Genomic DNA, 20,187 nt, shown 5'->3' on the forward strand with positions numbered 1-20,187 from the left:
GGAACCACCATTTGGCACAGTTATCTCACTTCTCGGTTTATACCCAAAAAACTTAAAATTACCATATTACAGTTATGTAGCTACATCAATGTTTATAGCAGCTCAATTCACAATAGATAAACTATGGAATCAATCTAGGTACCCTTCAACAGATGAATGGATTAAAAAGGTATATATATATATATATATATATATATATATATATATATTCCTTTAAAAAATATATATATATATTTAATATATATATTAAAAAGGAATATATATATATATATATATATATATATGATGGAATATTATTCATCCTTAAAGAAGAATGAAATTATGACATTTGCCAGTAAATGGATGCAGCTGGAGAATATCATGCTAAGTGAAACAAGCCAATCCCAAAAAACCAAAAGCCAAATGTTTTCTCTGATAATGTGCTAATTCACAATGGTGGGGGGAGAATAGAGTTACTTTAGATTACCTAGAAGGGAGAGAAGTGGGATATGGGAGTAGGAAGGATAGTAGAATGAATCAGACATCATTATCTTAAAGAACTCAAAAAACTTTATACATATATAACTATAGGACTGGTGGGATTCTACACCATGTGTAAACAAAAGAATGAGAAATTATACTCCATTATATATGATGTATCAAAGTGCTTCTACTGTCATGTATAACTAAAACAAAAAATTTAAAAATGCTTAGGAAATTGATATTTCTAAAATAATATTCAGGAAAAATATTTTTTTCTGGAAATTAATGCTGTAATCGGGATTGGAAGACACCCTTTTCAACTATTTAAATTTTTTCAAAGGTGTTCATTATTTTCTTAACGACCTTTAAAAATCCCTGTATTAGCATATGCTGACAGTTTGATATCCGTGGACCAATTTCCCCAAAATGTTCCAGTATATCACAGAGAGTAAGGACAGTGGCACACTTACAGAAGGACCACAGTGGAAATCAGAGACTCAATCCACAGTGAACCTGCAGAGCTACTTTAAGAAGTTCTTCCCCATTTCCAGAGATCTCCCTGATAAAAAAGAAAAAACATGAAATTAAACTGTCAAGTAGCTTTGTCAGGTGGGCACTTTTCGTCCCACACAGAAATGTTTAACTCATAATACACCCATAACAGAAACCAAGCAGGACTTAATGTTTATTTGTGTTATTACTTTTCTATCAGGTTTTTTCTCATGAAAACTGCTATTGATGAACTATTCTATTTCCTAATCTGAAGAGCCATTCTGCAGCATCTGCGTTCTTTGCTAGGGAAAATGGAAACACTTCAGAATGCCAAGAGTCAATCCCATGTCTATGTCTTACAGTGAACATAGAACCACTATCCCAGAATTCCTCCTTCACAGTATTCAAGTCATGACACCTATACTCAAGAATAAAGTCTATCCCACTCTGAAATAATGAAAACATTGACTAAGCAGTTCTCATTTTATGGTGTGAATCAGAAACTTTCAGAGATACATCTATGGATATGTTTTAAAGTTTTTGAAAATTCTTGAAATTCTTCTGTTTAGGAAGGAGGCAGAAGAATGGCCATTCAAAAATGCTTACATCCTAATCCCTGTCATCTGTCAATATGTTCTGTGCAAACTACAAAAACAAATTACCTTATATGAAAATTAAGTTTGCAAGTGGAATTGCCATTGCTGTTTAGCTGTACTTAAATAGGAAGACTGTCCTAGATGATCCAAGTAAAGTGGCCCCAGTGTAATCAAAAGGTTCTCAAAAATGGAAATGGGAGGCAGAAGAGGAGTCACTGTCAGACTGATGACCAGCCACTGCGGGCCTTGAACATGGACAAGGACTGGCGGCCAAGGAATGCCAGCAGCCTCTCAACAGTGTAATAGGCAAGGTCAATGATGCTTCCTTGAGCCCCTAGAAGGAACATAGCCTCCCAACACTTTGATTTCAGCCCAGGGTAGTACAAATGAAATGTAGACTAATGACCTATGGAATTGAAGATGATATATTTTTTGTGTTCTTTTAAATTTGCAGCAATTTGTTTCAACAACAACAATATGAAAATAATACAATGTTTTTATTCCCTGGTTTTGTGTAAAGCACTGGAGTCTCATACTCAAGATATATACCACTTTTATTAACAAGCTTGGAAGAAAAACATGGGACATGGACTCCAAAGATATCTGATCATGTTACATCACTTTGCTTCAAAGCAATTAAGTGTTGAAACCCTTCTTGATAATCAAGCCACAAATGAACTTCAGAATCTTTAAGAAGAGGTCATATTTCAACTGGATGTGCAACAGGTTGTTTGAAAGAAAAACAACTTGATCAACCATGCCATGCACAAGTCTTCCATACTGCTTACCTGCCTTTAACTGGAGAGATGACACTGTAGTCTTACCATCTCGCCCATACCTCCTGGAGCATAGCTCAGGGTTGTTATTCACTGTAAGTTTGACCAGATGCAATATATTTCATTCAGAGTAGAGCAGGGCAGGATAAGATACTATTAAGAAAAATATGCACAAGCTTATTTGGCATAACCCAACAAAATAAATCTTTTCCCCTCAAAAATCTGGTCAATAATTGATCGTACCAATTGTATTAACCACTTCAGGGAAGGAAGTTCTAGATAGAGGAAGTATAACAGAATGGATGAGAATACAACTAGCTCCATCTCCGTGCTCAGAGTTATGTAAAGGTTACTTGTCCCATACCAAATGCCTCATATGGACTCCCCTACACCATTTCAATTTAAAGATGTGTGAATATGAACTTCTCTGGGGGCATCTCCATTTTGTTCCAATGGTCTCAAATGAGCTATCTGACTTCTGGATAAATGTGCTGACAGATAATATATCTTGAGTCAGAGGGTAGGGGAAAAATGAAAAATAAAACTTGCAAGGTTTTTCTTATTGCTTAGTAGGTCATACCTACATTGTTGAATAAGCATCAGTCCTGCTGATTTAACAGAGAACTAACCCCAGACGCCACTTTTTACACTACTGTAAGTGCATCACTTCTTCCCTTGTATATACCACAGGAGGTGGTCTTTTATTAGCAACCATGAGGCTGAACTACAGTGCATTAATTTTATAAATGAGAAGTTGGCGTCACTATCACAAAAGATTCAGAGAGAGACTGAAGAGTGTGGCATTGCCATGGCGACCTGCTGGGAGGGGAGGGCCCCAGGGCACTGGATCACAGGAAACCCATTAGAGAGCTCCCCTCCTGAGACGTCTTGTTGTGTTTTACTCAACCACTTAAGGAATGAGCAGGGCCACAAAGCCAAGGAAGCAATCACTCTTTTCTGACTCTTACAAAGAATGAAATGGAGTCTCCGGGCTCCTCTACAACCATTTGTACTGACATAACCTCAAGAAAGGCTTCCCCATTTCTGACTGGAAAATTACATTAGCCAGAGAGAAAAGGCTTATAAATGTCAAGGGATATAGTAGTTCATTGTTAGCTTGTTTGCTCCCATTTTAAGTTCCTGTAGGTTTTTTTTGTTTGTTTGTTTCATCAGTTTGGACAGATATAAGAGTATGAATTTTGGAGAAAAAGTAGCCTGAGGGATGGAAATGGGGATGAAGCAAGACAGGGCTACTTCACCTAGAAGAATTCTGCAGTAATAATATATTCCCTATAAAGACCTGTTATTCCTTATTTGTTTGCAATTACCATTCAAAGTCATAGAAATGAATTATTAAGGGGCATAACTAAAAACTAGACATGTATTTGTTAGAAGTCACTAGCTTTTAAGAGAATAAAATCAGAAAAGACTTTGGGAATTTGCTTTGCTGCTGCTCCTTCTGTGCTTTTAACTTTTGGATTCAGTCCTCTGAATGGGTTTCTATTTATTTCACATATATATTTTTTATGGTTAACATTTATAAATGAGTAGGGTTGACAACAGTCAGTTAATGCTAACCAAGCGGTGTTCCAGGTACTAATATATAACAAAGGAAAACCAATTTGCTCAGACTGTTAGCAAAGCAAAGCCATATTAGTCAATATTTTAAATGAGCTGCCTCAGAATGATTTCTCAAGGCCACGTTAAACAGACATGTTAGGCATTAGCCAATTAATATCGCTGACGTCAACAGTAACCATGGTTTGGGTCTATGCTATCACATAGGTTAGGGGAAATTGGTATTGAGTCATTACTTCCAGTAAGATCTGGTTATGTTTGATTTATTGCATGACTACAGAATGTACCTCTAATCTCAGCCAGAATTTTTTTTTTTAATTCATGATGGTAACAAGAGATTTGTGATAAAGAGGCCCAAATTACAATTACTATTATAAAATAGTACTAAGCTCATAAATCAGAGGTGATTGGTTATACATAGGTATGCCGCAGTCTGGCTGGTTATACATAGGTGTACATAAATTGGGAGGTTTAAGTTTCCTTTGCAAATTGTTGTGGCATTAAAAAGTTATTAGAAATAAAATATATCAGGAAATTGATTTTTTAGTGATCTAAAGTCACTTTTCCTTTTGTTTAGAAAAAAATTGTGTTCTTATATTACCCATAAAATCATTGTTTTTCTGATTCTTGAAATATAAAAAACTGGAAATGGAAACATGCATAGAAAAAATTCCAACTTGGGGATGAGCAAAGAAGCATAATACAGAAAGTTATTTTTACTGAGTTAGTGAAGCTTCACAACTTTCTACACACATTTACATATTTCTAAATGTGAAAATTTTCAAAAGTGTCATCTCTCCTTTGACTTGAGTGCATTTATCTACCTAGACACACACACTCATTTATCTTAGGATTCTTGTTTCTAATTAAATTGCAAAGAGCTGTAAATATTTCAAACCTAGAGCACGGTGTTCTCATTTATTATTGAAAGAACATGATAATCTCCAAATACATACATACACACAGAGACCCATCATTGACTCCGACTCAGGGAAATGCTGCAAGTATTTGTTCAGTTACCATGAGCCTGGAGAAGGATCGTGACCTATTCAAACCCAAAAGGTTATTAGTCACCCAATAAATTAAAAGCATGGGTTGGCCATTTGTCCAGGAAGGCCAGCCTGTGATGAGGCCAACCTTAAGCAAGTTCTCCTCTTCAAATCAGTCTTTCTAGCCTCAGAACCTTTGTGTGATGGGAGAAGTGGTGTAGAGGACAGCCATTGAAGGGGGCTGCCACCACTGTCTTCCCTCCCTAACCACAAGACAGGTCTGGACTGGAAATCAAACTCAGGGATCATGGATACACTCCATGGAAGCAGAGTCAGAAGCAAACAGTGCTGTCCTTCTCTTCATTAATATCTACCTAAATGTATGTTTCCTGGCCCCAGGGTAAGCTTAAAATCACTTTCCCAAAATGCAATAAACTGTCTTGAAAGTTTTTGTAGGTCTTTGAAAAAGTATGAGGCAGAACCTGAAGATGCAAGGATTGAGGTGATTAATATATACTCTGGGACCATGGCATGACTAGACATGTACCTCAAAATCCCGGCCAATCAAACTGAAACCTTGTTTACTGTTAACTTAGTATATGCTAAATATAAAGATTAAGAAAACATAGTTGAAGTCACTTTAGTATACAATTATTTCCCCAAACTATGTTGCCCTGAACTAATTTCTGTGGTTGTAGAAATCGTAGGAAATGAATGGCCTACCGCATTGAGGGATGAGTTGCTCTTTTAACCAGATAGCCATTGTTCACATAGTCATGTCACCTGAGAGGCTCCCAATATGTTACCTAGAATTTGTTGCTTGGGTGCCAGCTGGAGAAAGACAATTTGCATTAGCAAAAGAAAATTTTTATCAAGAAAATAAAAATAAGTGAGGGAGGAAAGGAAGGAAACAAGGAGAGAATGAAAAAGGGGGAGAAAGAATAGGGAGAAAGAGGGAAAAGAAAGAAAGGGAATACACTGACTTAAATAACCAAAATGTAGAAAGAACAGCCCAAGGTATGACTGGTACCAGAGACTTTCATGATGCTACTGGGTATTTGTCCTTGAAACTCTTCTCTCCACTTCTCTCTGTGTGGTAGTTTTTTCTGACCAGCATTTCTAACAAGCTGGGAGGCTGATCTGTAGCTTCAGATTTATATCCTCAGTCGTAGAAAACCAAATTGCAAGCTCCAGCTACAAAAGTCCTCAGAAAAACTCTGTTGTGGCTTGTGGCAATAGCCTTCTGGTCAAGGAGAGAGGGTCTCATAGCAGTTAGCAGTTCCCAGAGTAGGCCTGACCAGGAACAGGTCTCAGAGAAGAGGAGAGAACTATGTCCAGAAGAAAGAAGATATTATTGCAAACAAAATAGGCAATGTCTACCCTACTTCTTGCACACACAACTTACAGATTCCAAAGACACCTTTAACTTTGAAAAGGATAATAATAGTTCTAGTTCTCCATCACTGTGTTCGATTCTGGTACCTTGTTTCAAAAGGTGCCCACAGAGAGTCCAGAGAAGGAACTAAAGCTTTGTACCTAGAAAAAGAGAACTGAAAACAGAGTAGATTTTAAAAAGTATTTCATGTAGAAGATAAAGCAATTTGCTCCAGGCTGCCTAATTTCAAGGGTCACTAATGTAATACACGCCTCTAGGACTCAGAAAGGTAACATAAGGGAGTGAAGCTAACTAGATGCTAGAAAAACAACACTGTGTGCATGATAATAAATAATAAGTAACACTCAGCCTCAAGATGTGGATACCCCTAGGGAGTGGAGGGCTGTGGAGAACAGGAGAACTTATGGTCCATCTAAAGAAGGCAGCACCCACCCACTTCCAGCTAAGCCCTGCCTTATAGGAATGTGGGTGCAGCATTGAAGGTCCTTCTTTTTCAACAAGAGCCAGAAACCCTTTTTTTATGTGAAATCATTCAATTTCTTCAATAATGACTCATTATTTTTTTAAAATGAGCCTAAACAAAACACAGTTTTGAAAGAGATACCCATGAAACCTCAGTCTGAAATCTCTGCTCTAGAAAGTAAAACTAGATCTAGGGACTCAAAGTTCTTGAGAGACAGATTTTTAGTATAATCTATACATATTTTAGTAACTAGAACTATTTAATCATTATATAGTAGACACTGTGAGACAAAAGGTGCACCAACTTGGGAAGGATGTAAATAGAAGCTGATGACCATCATTGTGGAATAACAGATAAATCCTGCATTAGGTAAAGAAGCCCAAGATGAGTCTTATAGATTGACTCTGAAATTGTTAAAACAAGCTCAGAAAATGTTCTCCAAAAGGGATTCTACAGAAGTAGAGACAAATATACAAGAAAATGGGTGGGACTGAGAGAATACTATGTTAAGTGAAATAAAACAAGACTCAGAAAGTGAAAGGTCCTCTATTTTACATGTGTGGAAGCTAGGTAGAAAAGGGAGGAAAAGGAGGGGCAGATCTCATAAAAATAGAAGGGAGACCAGTAGAGTGGAGGAAAGGGACCAGAGGAGGAGGAACTGGGTGGAGGAAGGGAAAGGATTGAGGAATGAAATTGACCAGATTATGTTATGTTCACATACACGTGTGTAACAATGAAGCCCACTTTTGTGTACAATTATAATGCATCAATTCAAAAAACTTTAAAAAAAAGAAAAACTAAACAAAAAAGTAGTCAAAATATATAAGAACTATAAAATTTAATTGGAATTTGGACATATTTTTAAGGGACAATGAAGCAGCACGTTGTCTCTTCTATGTTATTTCTTATGTGGTGTGTTGCATGTCCTGCCAATGGGATAGAAGTTTAAGAAACACAAGCCCAAATAAAACAGACTCAGAAAGTGAAGGGTCCTATGTTTTACATATGTCTCATATGTGGAAGTTTTTTAAGCTTCTGGCCCTATTCTGTGTTTTAGGATGTTTGAAATGAAGGGAGTAGGATTTGGGGGTTAAATACCCTGGATTCTTGTTCTTGCTCTGTTATTCATGAGTCATGTCATCATAGACAAATCATATTCCTCACTCTACCAAAGACTTGAAATTTACCATCTTCTCAAATTCAGGATTGCTAAAATAATACCCCCACTGCCCTTCTCTCGTGCTCCGTTTCTTGATTTCCTTGCATCATGGGAAGCAGTAAAAGTTGATGTCTCCCTAGAATCTACTGCCTCTCACTTGCCTGATGCCATGAGCAATGTCTGCACGATAAGAGCATGCTGAGCTACAGAGAAAGATGGGATCAGAGTGCAGGAGGACAAAGTAAGGGATTCCTACCTAAGTCAGACAATGAGGGGTCCCACATTAGAAGCAGGTTTACTGCTGAGCCACCAGCCTTCTGAAGGTGCACCCTGGGTAACACAAAAACCAAGCCAGAGCTGGAAATTCCTCTACAGAGATTGAATTAGTTCTTAGACAAAGATCATGTTCTTTCCACTCTTGCCAGTAAGATTTGGAGCAAGATGGTTCCACCTTCTGGTTGCAGCTTTGTCTCTTGAACCTCCATATAGAGTGAATATTTATATATAAAGTTATATGTATTTGTAGATATGCTCCTATAAAGGAGAAAATGGCTACCACCCAAATTCAAAAGCAGCTATGAGAGTCAGAGTGGAGCAAGAAAGCCACAAAAGTGGTTGTATAGTCAGGTCTTGGAAACCGGTAGTGCTTGCAGCGCTACTGACCAACTGACTGAAGAGCAGACTGCAGAATTCAAAGAAACTTTTTCACTATTTGACAAGGATGGTGATAGAACTATAACAACAAAGGAATTAGGAACTGTAATGAGGTCTCTTACACAGAATCCCACAGAAGCAGAGTTACAGGACATGATTAATGAAGTGATGCTGATGGTAATGGCATAACTTACTTCCCTGAATTTCTGACAATGATGGCAAGAAAAATGAAAGACAAACAGTGAAGAAGAAATTAGAGAAGCATTCTGTGTGTTTGATAAGGAGGGCAATGGCTGTATTGGTGCAGCAGAGCTTCGCAGCGCAAAGACAAATCTTGGAGAGAAGTTAACAGATGAAGATGTTGATGAACTGATCAGGGAAGCAGGTGTTGATGGTGATGGTCAAGTAAACTATGAAGAGTTTATACAAATGATGACAGCACAGTGAAGACATTGTGCAGGATGTGTTAAATTTCTTGTACAAAATTGTTTATTTGCCTTTTCTTTGTCTGTAATTTGTCTATAAAAGATTTCCCCTACTGTTAAAAAAAATGCCTGTATAGTAATTAGGATTTCATTCCTCCTTTTTTTCTTCCCTATCTTACTGTCATTGTCCTGAAACCTTATTTTAGAAAAATTGATCAAGGAAAATGTTGCATGTGGCTTACTCTGGATATATCTAAGCCCTTCTGTACATCCAAACTTAGATGGAGCTGGTCAAATGAGGGAACATGTGGGTTATGTCTTTTTAAAAAATAAATTTTTTTAGGAATTACCAGCATGTTGCATTGACTGAGGACAGTCAACAATGTGCACTTGAGAGTTGCACTGTTGCAAATCAGGTGGATTATCCAGGTACTCATACACTATTTTTTTGTACTGCTGGTCTTGTACCAGAAACATTTTCTTTTATTGTTACTTGCTTTTTAAACTTTGTTTAGTCACTTAAAGAAAATCTGCTTATGGCACAATTTGCCTCAAATCCATTCCAAGTTGTATATTTGTTTTTCAATTTTTAAAAATTACAATTTACCAAAGAAAAAAAGCAGTTATGAGGCTGGGTGTGGTGGTGCATGCCTGAAATCCTTGTGACTAAGGAGGCTGAGGCAGGAGGGTCTCAAGTTTGAGGGTAGCATCAGAAACTTAGTGAAACCCTCATTACTGCTTTTCTTTTTGGTACTAGGGTTTGAACCCAGAGACCTTTCAGGGGATGTGACTCAGTAGTAGAGCATCTCTGGGTTCAAACTCCAGTACCAAAAAGAAAAGTAGTAATGAGAATCTTTCTAACATTGCCAAAGCATAGTCTAGGTACATTTAACTTTAAAAAGCAAGCAAACAAACAAATAAAAAACTACACACACACTCAGGCACCCAAATGAAAAATTAGCTGAAGGGGATAATGGGCTGTGTAACTTTTGTTAATTTGTTTCAATGTGCTGTATGTAAAATTTGTCTCTAAAATTCACTGCAAAATTCATCTCCCTTACTACTGAAACTATCAAGACTACAACACTTGGTTAGTCTGGGAGATTACAATATTACTTCCCATATTATAAAAAATTTCTGGTTCAAAAAAAAGAAAACCTTTTTTAAACAATGAAGACCATGTAAATGTTCTTGGCAAGCTCTTATTAGTAAATGTTCTTTTCTCTGTGGGATTGTCTGGCTATCAATAAGCATTACTCTACTAATAACTAATTAATGATAAACAATTCCTATATTTTAACTGAGGCCACTTAACAGAGTGAACAACAGTCTGACCTCTGGAGCCAGACGTCCTGGATTCAAATCCCAGCTCCACCACTTAGATCTGTTGAGTTTTTTAACTTCACTATAGTCTTCTCATTTACCAAAGAATAAATCTATATGGTAAGGTTGCTGAGGGTTAAATAAATTAATAAATATAAGACAGTGCTGTGCTTGACACACTTTGTAACCGCAAACCATTGTCTCTTGCCTTACAAAAATCCATTTATCCATTAGATACTTTCTGGGCTGCCTCCTCAGCCCCAGGCACAGAATGTCGTTGGTAGCATCTCCTATACCAGCAGCAGGAGACTGACATTAGCATAGGCAGTGTAATCTTAAGGGCAGAAATCAAACAGTAAGGTGGAAGTAGGTTATGATTCCTTCCTTGCCTATCTCATGGGCTGCCTAAATTAGAAGCTGAGTAAACTTCAAGAGGAGGTGACCCAGAATCTGTTTGTAAAATGTGCAGTTAAATAGTGACCCACTCACATGGCTTATACCCCATCTACCCTCCATGTATATTTGGCTTCGATTTTTGTGTTAGATGTAAGGCTCAGATCCCAATGTGGAGACAGTAAGGAATGAGTAGATCATGTTATCAGAAGGCCAGTGAGAGAGTTCTAATGTGAGCCTAGTGTGCCAGTTCTCATATGTCGATGGCCCAGGCCAAAATCTTCCCTCAGTTATGCATGCACAACTCTCATTGACGTCAGCAAGAACTGTTCATGTAACAAGAGGCAGAAATTTTGCTCTTTGATTTCAATAGAATTCAGTGCCAAAAGTTTTATTGATGCAGGTTGCAAATTTAGATCCTGAAAGGTCAGAAAAATGCAACAGAATATCGTTCTGTTGGCAATCTCATCTGTTGCCCAGGCCATGGAGTTAAGTGAATACCCAATTTTTCAAGTTGCACTTGGAAGCCCTTAATGCTATTATGCCTATGTGTTGTGTGTAGCCTCCCATTGCAGTAAGACCTTTCTGTAGGACTCCAAGATTAGTTCTGTGGCTTCAGATACAATCCTAAGACACAGCTTTAATTCATTATCGGTCACAGGACTACATTTCTAGTCTGAGCCTTAATAACAACACTAGAATCATTTAATGGTGCCAAGCAGACTCCACACCCCAAGTTAGATGATGGGTAAGTATGTAGTGAAAATATGGGCTTAGCATTCATGGAATATTCAATCTAAGTTTCAGTCTAATTCATGTTCATCATATCAATAGCTTTGTCTTCATATTTGTGTGTTTTTTAAAATTTAACATGAATTTTTGCAATAATGTTCACAATTGGGTCTCCCAAACCTGAGTATATGGTAATAAGATTCTGAGTGGTAAAACACAAGTCAATTGCAATATAAGTCAGGCTTGTGGCAATAAATAAATTCATAAATAAAATTCTCAACTACGATGTTTCTGGTTCCTTTAACCAGTTGCTCAAAATTCTACTTTCTGGTTTGGATCCAGATGTCTCCTGACCTGTTTAGAACTGAGATGCATAACTGAGCACGTTTCCCATGCAGCAAGTTTCCTTGTGGATGACACGACCAGCAGAGCCTTCAGAGCTGCTTCTCCCCTTCTCCCCTCCAAGGAAGGACTGAAGTCTATGAACAGTACATTTGGGGACAAGAGTAAAGCATATCTATTCCAATACTTCCTTCCTCTCCCACTCTCTTTGGTAATTTTCCTGCTTATGAGGAATATGAATTCTTCTCTGTCCCTCTGCTACAGATTTTTCATGAGAAGGGAAACAGTGTTGTCTGTAACTTCGAGGCAAATGGGGGAAAGATCTGTTTTGTTTAGGAGATTGGTAATATGAATTTATACCTAAGCCATATTTCCCACAAACTTTAGGAGCCATAAAACTGTTATCTTGATATCAAGTTGTTGGCCCAATATTTTAATAAGAGATGATTAGTAGACAGAAATGCATTAGCTAAAGTTTAAAACCAACAAATTACAAACTATATTTCTAAGAACATTACTTAGAAAGTGGGGTAAGGGAGAAATATCAGGTGGGGAAAAGATTTAAAAGTAGTTGGCCTGGAATGTTTTCTCTGATATGTGGATGATAATTCACAATGGGGGGGGGCAGAGAATAGAGGTAATTTGGACTAGACAGAGGGGAGTGAAGGGAGGGGAAGAGCCTGAGGGTAGGAATGATAGTAGAATGGATCAGACATGATTACCCTATGTGCATTTATGATTACATGACCTGTGTAATTCTACATCATGTACAATCAGACAAATAAGAAGTTCATGTATTATGTGCCAAATACATTCTACTTTCATGTGTAACTAATTAGAATATATATGTGTTTGTGTGTGTGTGTGTGTGTGTGTGTGTGTGTAAAATAAACGGGAATAAAAAAAGTAGTTGGACTTAAAAATCACAGCCTTTCCACAGTGCCTGGCCTTAGCCAGCATGTAGTGAATATCTGACATAAGAACAAAGCTATGTTTACTTCCCAAGACCTATATAGCCTGTGGGTGAAGTCACACGCAGAGCCAGCACTTGTAATCATGTTGTGAATCATGTTTCAGGCTGTGGAGACCACCACCTAGTTAACAGATACCCTACAGGAGGTGGGATAGTCTCTATTTTTTAATGTAAAATGTATGGTATCAAAACCCCCCAAAAGAACAAAAAAGCAACTATATTTTTAGCATTGAAAATCTTGGAGTCCAAGTAAACTTTAGGGCTCCTACCAAGGCTGTGGAGTGATTGTCAAAGGGACAGTCAAGTGGCCTGTTTCCCTTAATACTAAGAATCACTGAATCCTGATGGAGTCTTATTCCTACACTGGCTTCTTTGAGATCTGGTCACCTTAGACAAATGTGAACTCTGACTGAGGCAGCCTTTCCACATCCCTAGAGAACAAAAATGAACACATAGGAAATATGTGGAAGAAAAAACATAGAAATACATAACCAAGGACAAAATCATGCCAAACGTACAATGGGCTGTCTGATTTATGATTCTGCATCTGCCATCACACAGATATAATCTGGGATGGTTTTATAGACAAGTAGAGAAGTACTTGTGTTAAAGAGCCTTAGTACAGTCAGGCACTTCCCACTGGCTCAGTCCTATCCTAAAACACCTCCATTATCAAGCTACTTGATACGTGGAGATCTAACATCCAAAGTCTACCATTCCTTGAATTGATACTTACTGTTTTTATTAAATGTTCCAGAAAGGATACTACATTAATCATATTATGAGTTAGTTTATTAAATGCTTTGAGAGACAGAAGATGGCACAGAGGGTCCTGGTACATCAGCAGAGGAAATATTATCATTAATGGAAGAAGAGAATCAAAGAAAACAGACAGGATACCAAAGAGATTTCACCTAAAAGTAATATAGCCCAATAAGTCCCTGTTCTAATGCCAAGGACCCTCTATTCTTGTGTCTGGTCCAGCTGGCACAGAACAAGGTCAAGATGAAGGCACTCTTGTCTGGAGTTGCTTCACAAATTTACTTAAATTGATTTTACAAACACTTATTGAGTATGTGCTGTGTGCTAGGCCCTTTGATAATAATCTAGAGATAAATCACTAAATGAAAATGTGCTTTTAAGGAATTAATAGCTCAGTAGAGAGACAAATACATAAACTGGTGTCATTTAATGCCATAGACGCTAAGATCAATATAAAGTTCAAATTACAAAGAGGGCACTAGTGGACCTGGGACTTGACCAATTTCTCAACACTTTCATGTCTTAGCACCAAAAATATATCATTAAAAAGAGACCTAAATGTCTAGACTGCAAAGCAAATATGTCTAACATGATCCTGTCCTTCTTTAGAGAGAGTAGACAGAAACGATTTAGTCAGAGACCTCCTCCAGCCATCTACAGTATCTGCCATGGGACCTCAAAGTATACAACCACTGCAGACTAAGGTCATTCACCTGTGAATTGGGATGTGTCACCAGCCTCCCTAGAGAGCCAATAGGATCAATATGTGGATGTCTCCAAAGCATGCTACTTCTGAGTAAAAGCCACTTGCTATAAAGTATTCATAAAGGAAATTTGAATCAAGGCTCTGGAGACTGCAGCTCTTGGGATGCATCTTTAGGCATTAGAATCCCATATATCAGAAAGGGGAGGGTGCTAAGACCAGTGTTATTTGAACTCCAATCCCAACCCATGGCTGCTTTTGAAATCAATTAACTTGGCCAAGGCATGCAATGCTTTAATGACATAGATTCAGACATTGCAGGACAGAAAATATCAGAATATATCACACACAGTAATGGTAACCATTACATTGTGAAACTGATGTTTCCATTACATTTGTGAATGCAGAGGCTTGTGTGTACGTGCGTGTGCATGCACACAAATATACATCTCATGTGTACACACTGTAAACTGTGTAAAATGAGAGCAGTGGCTCATAGCTTGAAAAACTGCCTTTCACAGCATGGAGCCTAGCCTCCTTGTACTGATGATAGCTGAGATCCAGAGAATTGACAATGCTTTTCATAGTGGAAGAACTACACTAGAGCCTGGTGTTCCACCAATACTAGGTTCAAATTCCCACTTCAGTGTTTTCCCCCAAATCCTAGTGCAATCCACAGAGGATTGCAATGGGGAGGGCAGGGATGGCAGAAGATGAGGGGAAGATGGAAAGGGAGAGATAGGATAGAGAAGCTGAACCCTTGGGTCCCTTATACCAGTAGACACTGATCTTGCTAGATCTCTGTCCTTCCTCTTGCACAACCATGTTCCATCCACAGAGGAATAGTAATAATTGGTAGTGTCACACAGTGCTTCCTGTGGCCTTCCACCATACCTATGTAAAGTAGATCATCTTTTCATCCCAATTACTCAGGTGAGGCAACTGAACCTCAGAGAACAAGGCCACAGAACTCAGTGGTTGGGCCAAGACTTGCACTCAAAGCTAATTTCAGAGTCATTTCTTTTTATACTCTCTCCACCATAACCCTGTATCCAGAGGTCCCCATATTTGACCATTTTTCCTCTTTCTATACCTCTAAGTTAATTTTATACATTTTATAAACCAACATCTATGTATATAATATCTACACCTATCTATATGTAGAAAGGTAATATCTTTCTACATATAGATAGATATTACCTATCCCCAAACTTCGTTATAGTCCACACTTCAATTTGTGCATTATAGGATAAAGCTATAGCATCCCTAGGAAATAAGAACTTAATCTCAAACCAGTACTACTGTTCTCTTATTTTAAGTAATAGAGAAGATACCTATGAATATATAGTTACTCTGGAAATGACCTGGGTCTATTTTCTATTGACACGGTACAGCTGGAGAAAGAGCAGTACAAAATCATACTGAAAAGAATGAATACAATAATAATGTAAAGGCTTAATAACTACAAAAGTGTGTTTTTCCTCACTCTTAAAACAGGATTTAAAAGCAATGCCTTCCATATCTTTCTGCTTACCTGCCTGAAATTTCAAGTTAGATTCCCATACTCATGGCTTCTGTTGAATTTAGACATGGGCTCTTGCCTAACCTGGTGTTTCCTTTGGAATCTAAAGGCTGCATACTGCCAAGCTTGACCCAGCTACCTCTCCCCTTATTTAGCCCGTTTTGTCCTTAATTTCTGTGTTATTTGAATGCATTTGAATCCTACTTGGTTCTGAACCCCTTGAGAAGCAGGAACAATATTTTATTTCTTTTTGGCCCCAACCTCTACCTCAACCTGGTCCCAGTAAAATTGTTGCACATACTCACATTTAATAAATGCTTATTAGAATAAAAACAATGAACTCCTGGGAAAAGAACCCAGCCTAATCATCTCACCAGGCCTGGCTACTAGAGTGCAGGGTAAGTCGTGTTTATTCTGTGACTACTGACCCCAGCCCTGGCCAACCACTTGGCTTTTTCTTGCTTGATTCTTTATGTGTCTGAGTACTTTTGACCAAAACCAGAGTCTCAGGGACTGGAAAAATAATAAGAATTTGAAACAATAATCAATTCTTCCAAAATATTTAGTATATTTCTCATAATTAAATTTCTAATCATGATTCAGGATTTTCATTTTGAGAAATCATCCTTTTGCTTCTTAGAGTCTGACGACTACCTGACCATGGTTGCAGAGTTCAAAATAAACTCCAACAGAGAAGGGAATGGGACCCTCAGCTCTCCTAGGACTCGAGACTACATAGTGATAAGACAACCCTGGGGCAGAGATGGAGATTTGGGATATCTGAGTGATGCTAAGTTGAGGTCCTCTTCAAAGGGAGTTAACACAGATACACCTGAACCCATCATTTTATACAATTAATATGCACCAATAATTATCATTTTAAAAAAGAAAAAATTATAAGATACACTTAAAGGCAAAAACATAGTTTGAAGAGACAGACCCAAGTATCAAAACCAGGCTTAGATACGGCAGAGATGTTAGAATTATCAGATCAGGAGTTTGAAACAATTGTGATCAACATTCTAAAGACTCTAATGGATAAAATAGCACAACAGATGGGTAATACAAGCAGAGAATTGTAAATTCTAAGAAAGAGCCAGAAATAAATCCTAGAGATAAAAAAAAAGTCTACAACAGAAATTAGGAATACCCTTGGAGGGGTTCTTTGTAGCCGGACTGGGCTGAGGAAAGAATCACCAGTCTAAACAGAATATCTAAGACCTGTGAGATCACTGCAAACGGTGTGATACAACGGGGAATGTCCAAAGGAGAAGAAAAACAGAAAGGAACAGAAGAAATATTTGAAAGAGCAAACTGGGGATTCCATCTAGGGGGTAATACCATCATCCAGGTGAGAGACATGGTGGCCTGGACCAAGGAGGGAGAAGTGGTGGGGTCCAGTCCTAGTGGCATTGTGTATGTAGAATCAGCAGAAGTTGCTGACAGGTTAAATATGAAAAATGAAAGAAGGAAAAATTGACGACAGTGTTTTGGCCTGAGCAGATTCAAGTGTACAGCTGCAATTTACTGAGAGGCTGGTTTGATATTGTGCTATTTATTGAGGACTGGGTTCAGGTAACAGGAAGCCCTCGCCTCGCCAGCCATCATGGCCAGCTGCAGGCCACACCTTCAGCTTCTACCAGTGCTGCGCTCTCTGGCAAGTTTCTCCACCTCTCATAGGCTTCCCTTTCCTGAAGCAGTCATGGCCCCTTCAAAGCTAGAGCTGGGGAAGGGATCCTTCCTGTTCATTTCCTTCATCCTAGAAGTTGCCGCTGCTTTCACTCTATCTCTTTGTCCCTCAGAGTCTTCTTTATCCCTTCTCTTAACTATTGCATAAAGTAATATTCTAGTAAGAACAATACACTAGCATAGGACAATTCTTTGTTTTCTATTTTTTTTCTGTTCAAATCTCTGGTGTAGTTTCTGTTTGGGCCCCTGATTGACACAGCCAGGGAGTGAAAGGAACCAGCAAAGGAAGAGTCTACAAAGGACAAACAGGAAAGGGTGGGAACATCCAAATCCAAATGAAGAAACGAATGCAAGATGGCAGGAGTGAACTGTGTGTGAAATGGTGCTGATTATCATGTAAGGAGAGGAGCAAAAATTGACTATGGTGTTTCAGCAATATGAAGGACATTCGATAACCTTGAAAAGTTCATACGTCAACCTTACTGGCACAGTGTCTTCCCTTCAGTTCATGGTACAAGGACACTGACTTCCCCGAGAATGCCGTTCAGCCTTCTCTCTCCTCACAAATGGTTTGTGTAGGTTTGGCCCCAGAGCTGGGCATGTGACCTGAGCCTGGCTAGAGTGCCACATCTATTGGTTACTGTGACAAGCTCAGGGATGAGTACATTACCTAGATTGGACCAAAAGTGTTCACACCCAAGACTTTCACTGGAGCATCCAGGAATAGGAATAATTTCCCACTGGACACAAAGCTGAGAATAATAGGCAAGATGATCCTCAGCTCACCAACAGAACAGAGTCTGCCTGAGAATGGAGCCAACACAGAGAGCAGAGCTGGGGAAAAAACAAATTCCTGTGATATTTGTGTGAATCCTTGGATTCAGTTGGACCTAAAGCCACCCCTTGGGCTTTTTAGTTATACTAGATAATAACCTTTATTCTCTTCATGCCAATTGGAATTTAATGTTCTTCACTTTGCAACCAAGAGTCATGAGTAAAATAGTAACAGTCAATTAGTGACTGGAAAATGAAAAACAAGTGATGAGCTTAGGGATTTATCCAAGCCTATGACCACCACGCTGGGTCTATATGCCAGGCCTCCCAACTCAAAACTTCCTTCCACTCCACAAACCCTACTCTGAGGAAAGCAGCTGCATTTTTTATAACTGATATTTACATGTGACACTTAAAAGCTGCCATTATGCAGCCTAGAGAAGAGAAGGATTTAGACCCATAGATTTTGGTATAACTGAAAGGTTTTTCTGGATGGTGTTGAATGACTCTCTTCCCCTTATGATATGAGAAGTTCATGGTGAAAAAAGAGAATTTCAGAGTATCAAAGTGATATAACATTGTGTTCAAGAGAATAGGTGAAAACTCTTTATTTTGGTACTAATTAGGAAATTTGTAAGAACCCAATCTTGTCCAAGGTCAGAGTTACATAAGTCATAGCCTCAATATTTCTCATACCCCCAAATACAATAATCAAAGCCAATTTGCCCCTTCATTAATTCAGCTGCAAGTGGAAAGCTCATAGGACACTGGCCACCCCAGTAGTGGGTAGCCAAGGAGGTCAGCACTTCCTCAGTGAGTCACAAATGCAAGTTAAAGCCACTGTTTATCTTCTGGAAACCTTGTCTTGGCCACACTAGATGTCCCCGCTTAGATATAAATTTAGATCCCTGTGAGGTAGACAGATGACTGTCTCAAAACTACCACATGGCATTAACCCAGAGCCACGTCAGAGGCCCAGGCACCAGAGGACAGCAGGAGAGCCCTGTTACCAAAAATGTGCCGTGTGTGTGTGTGTGTGTGTGTGTGTGTGTGTTTTAAAATCTCAATGCTTAAATCAACCAATGAAATATTCATGGGATCTAAAGTAGTGGGCAAGCTAACGGCTTTCTTATGGGAATATCAATATCCTTGGAGCCAGTCTCAATCCAATATTCAGAAGCCTCTCTTCCTCCTCCGTCACTTTGGTTCAGACTTATTTTCAGAAACGCTCCACTCTTCCTTAATCCTGCTCCATTAATGGGATGGGTGGTGGCAGGTGGGCTAGGGGAAAGCCCCACAGGGTGTAGTGGGTCACACAGAGGGAGGTCTCCCAGAGGTCGTTACAGGCATAACCAGGAGCCATGTCTAGAGTGGTTGCTCTGGGAAGTTGGAGAATGTGTGCACAAGCGGGAGAGTGGTTTTAGTGTTTTCGTCTGGTCAATGATTCCAGGTGTGGACATAGGATTTTCCTTCCTGGCAAGAGTGTGAGAGAGGAATGGAGCAGATGGAGGGGGGTCCTAACCAGTGTCATGGAATGAAATTACTGCTGGAGAAAAATATATTTTCCTCCATGCATTCTTGCCAAACTTGAGTGCCCCTTGTGGGTGTATAAATGAGGGCCTGGATGTATGCTACAAAGACAGACCCTGCTCAGCTGGCAACTCAAGGGCTACGTGATATCTCCTCTGTGTCCCCTTCCTCACCTGGCCCTTCAGGCTTGCCCCCTTCATTCCCCGCCACCCACAGGCCTGCCCTTGAGGTGGGGTGGAATTCTACATTCTCCTTTCCCTTCTTAGCCTCTCAGTTCAGACTGCCAAAAATGGGGCCAGTTAGGATGGTGGTTTCCTGATGTGGGTACCTGTCCCTCAGGACTGGAATTAGGCCTGCCAACTCATTCCAGGTCTTCCAGCCCAGGAGCCATGGAGCAGCCCTTTCCCTGGGGCTGCTCTGTGTTACTGAGACTTATCCAGCCTGCCCTTTCGGG

At 39.0% G+C, this 20,187-nt stretch overlaps 1 pseudogene; it reads left to right on the plus strand.

Moving 5' to 3' along the window:
* The first annotated feature begins 8,673 nt into the window (after positions 1 to 8,673).
* On the plus strand, positions 8,674 to 9,012 carry LOC113182531 (calmodulin pseudogene; annotated as a pseudogene).
* The last annotated feature ends 11,175 nt before the right edge of the window (positions 9,013 to 20,187 follow it).

This window comes from Urocitellus parryii, chromosome 9, assembly GCF_045843805.1.
Source record: "Urocitellus parryii isolate mUroPar1 chromosome 9, mUroPar1.hap1, whole genome shotgun sequence".
Taxonomy (NCBI): Eukaryota; Metazoa; Chordata; class Mammalia; order Rodentia; family Sciuridae; genus Urocitellus; species Urocitellus parryii.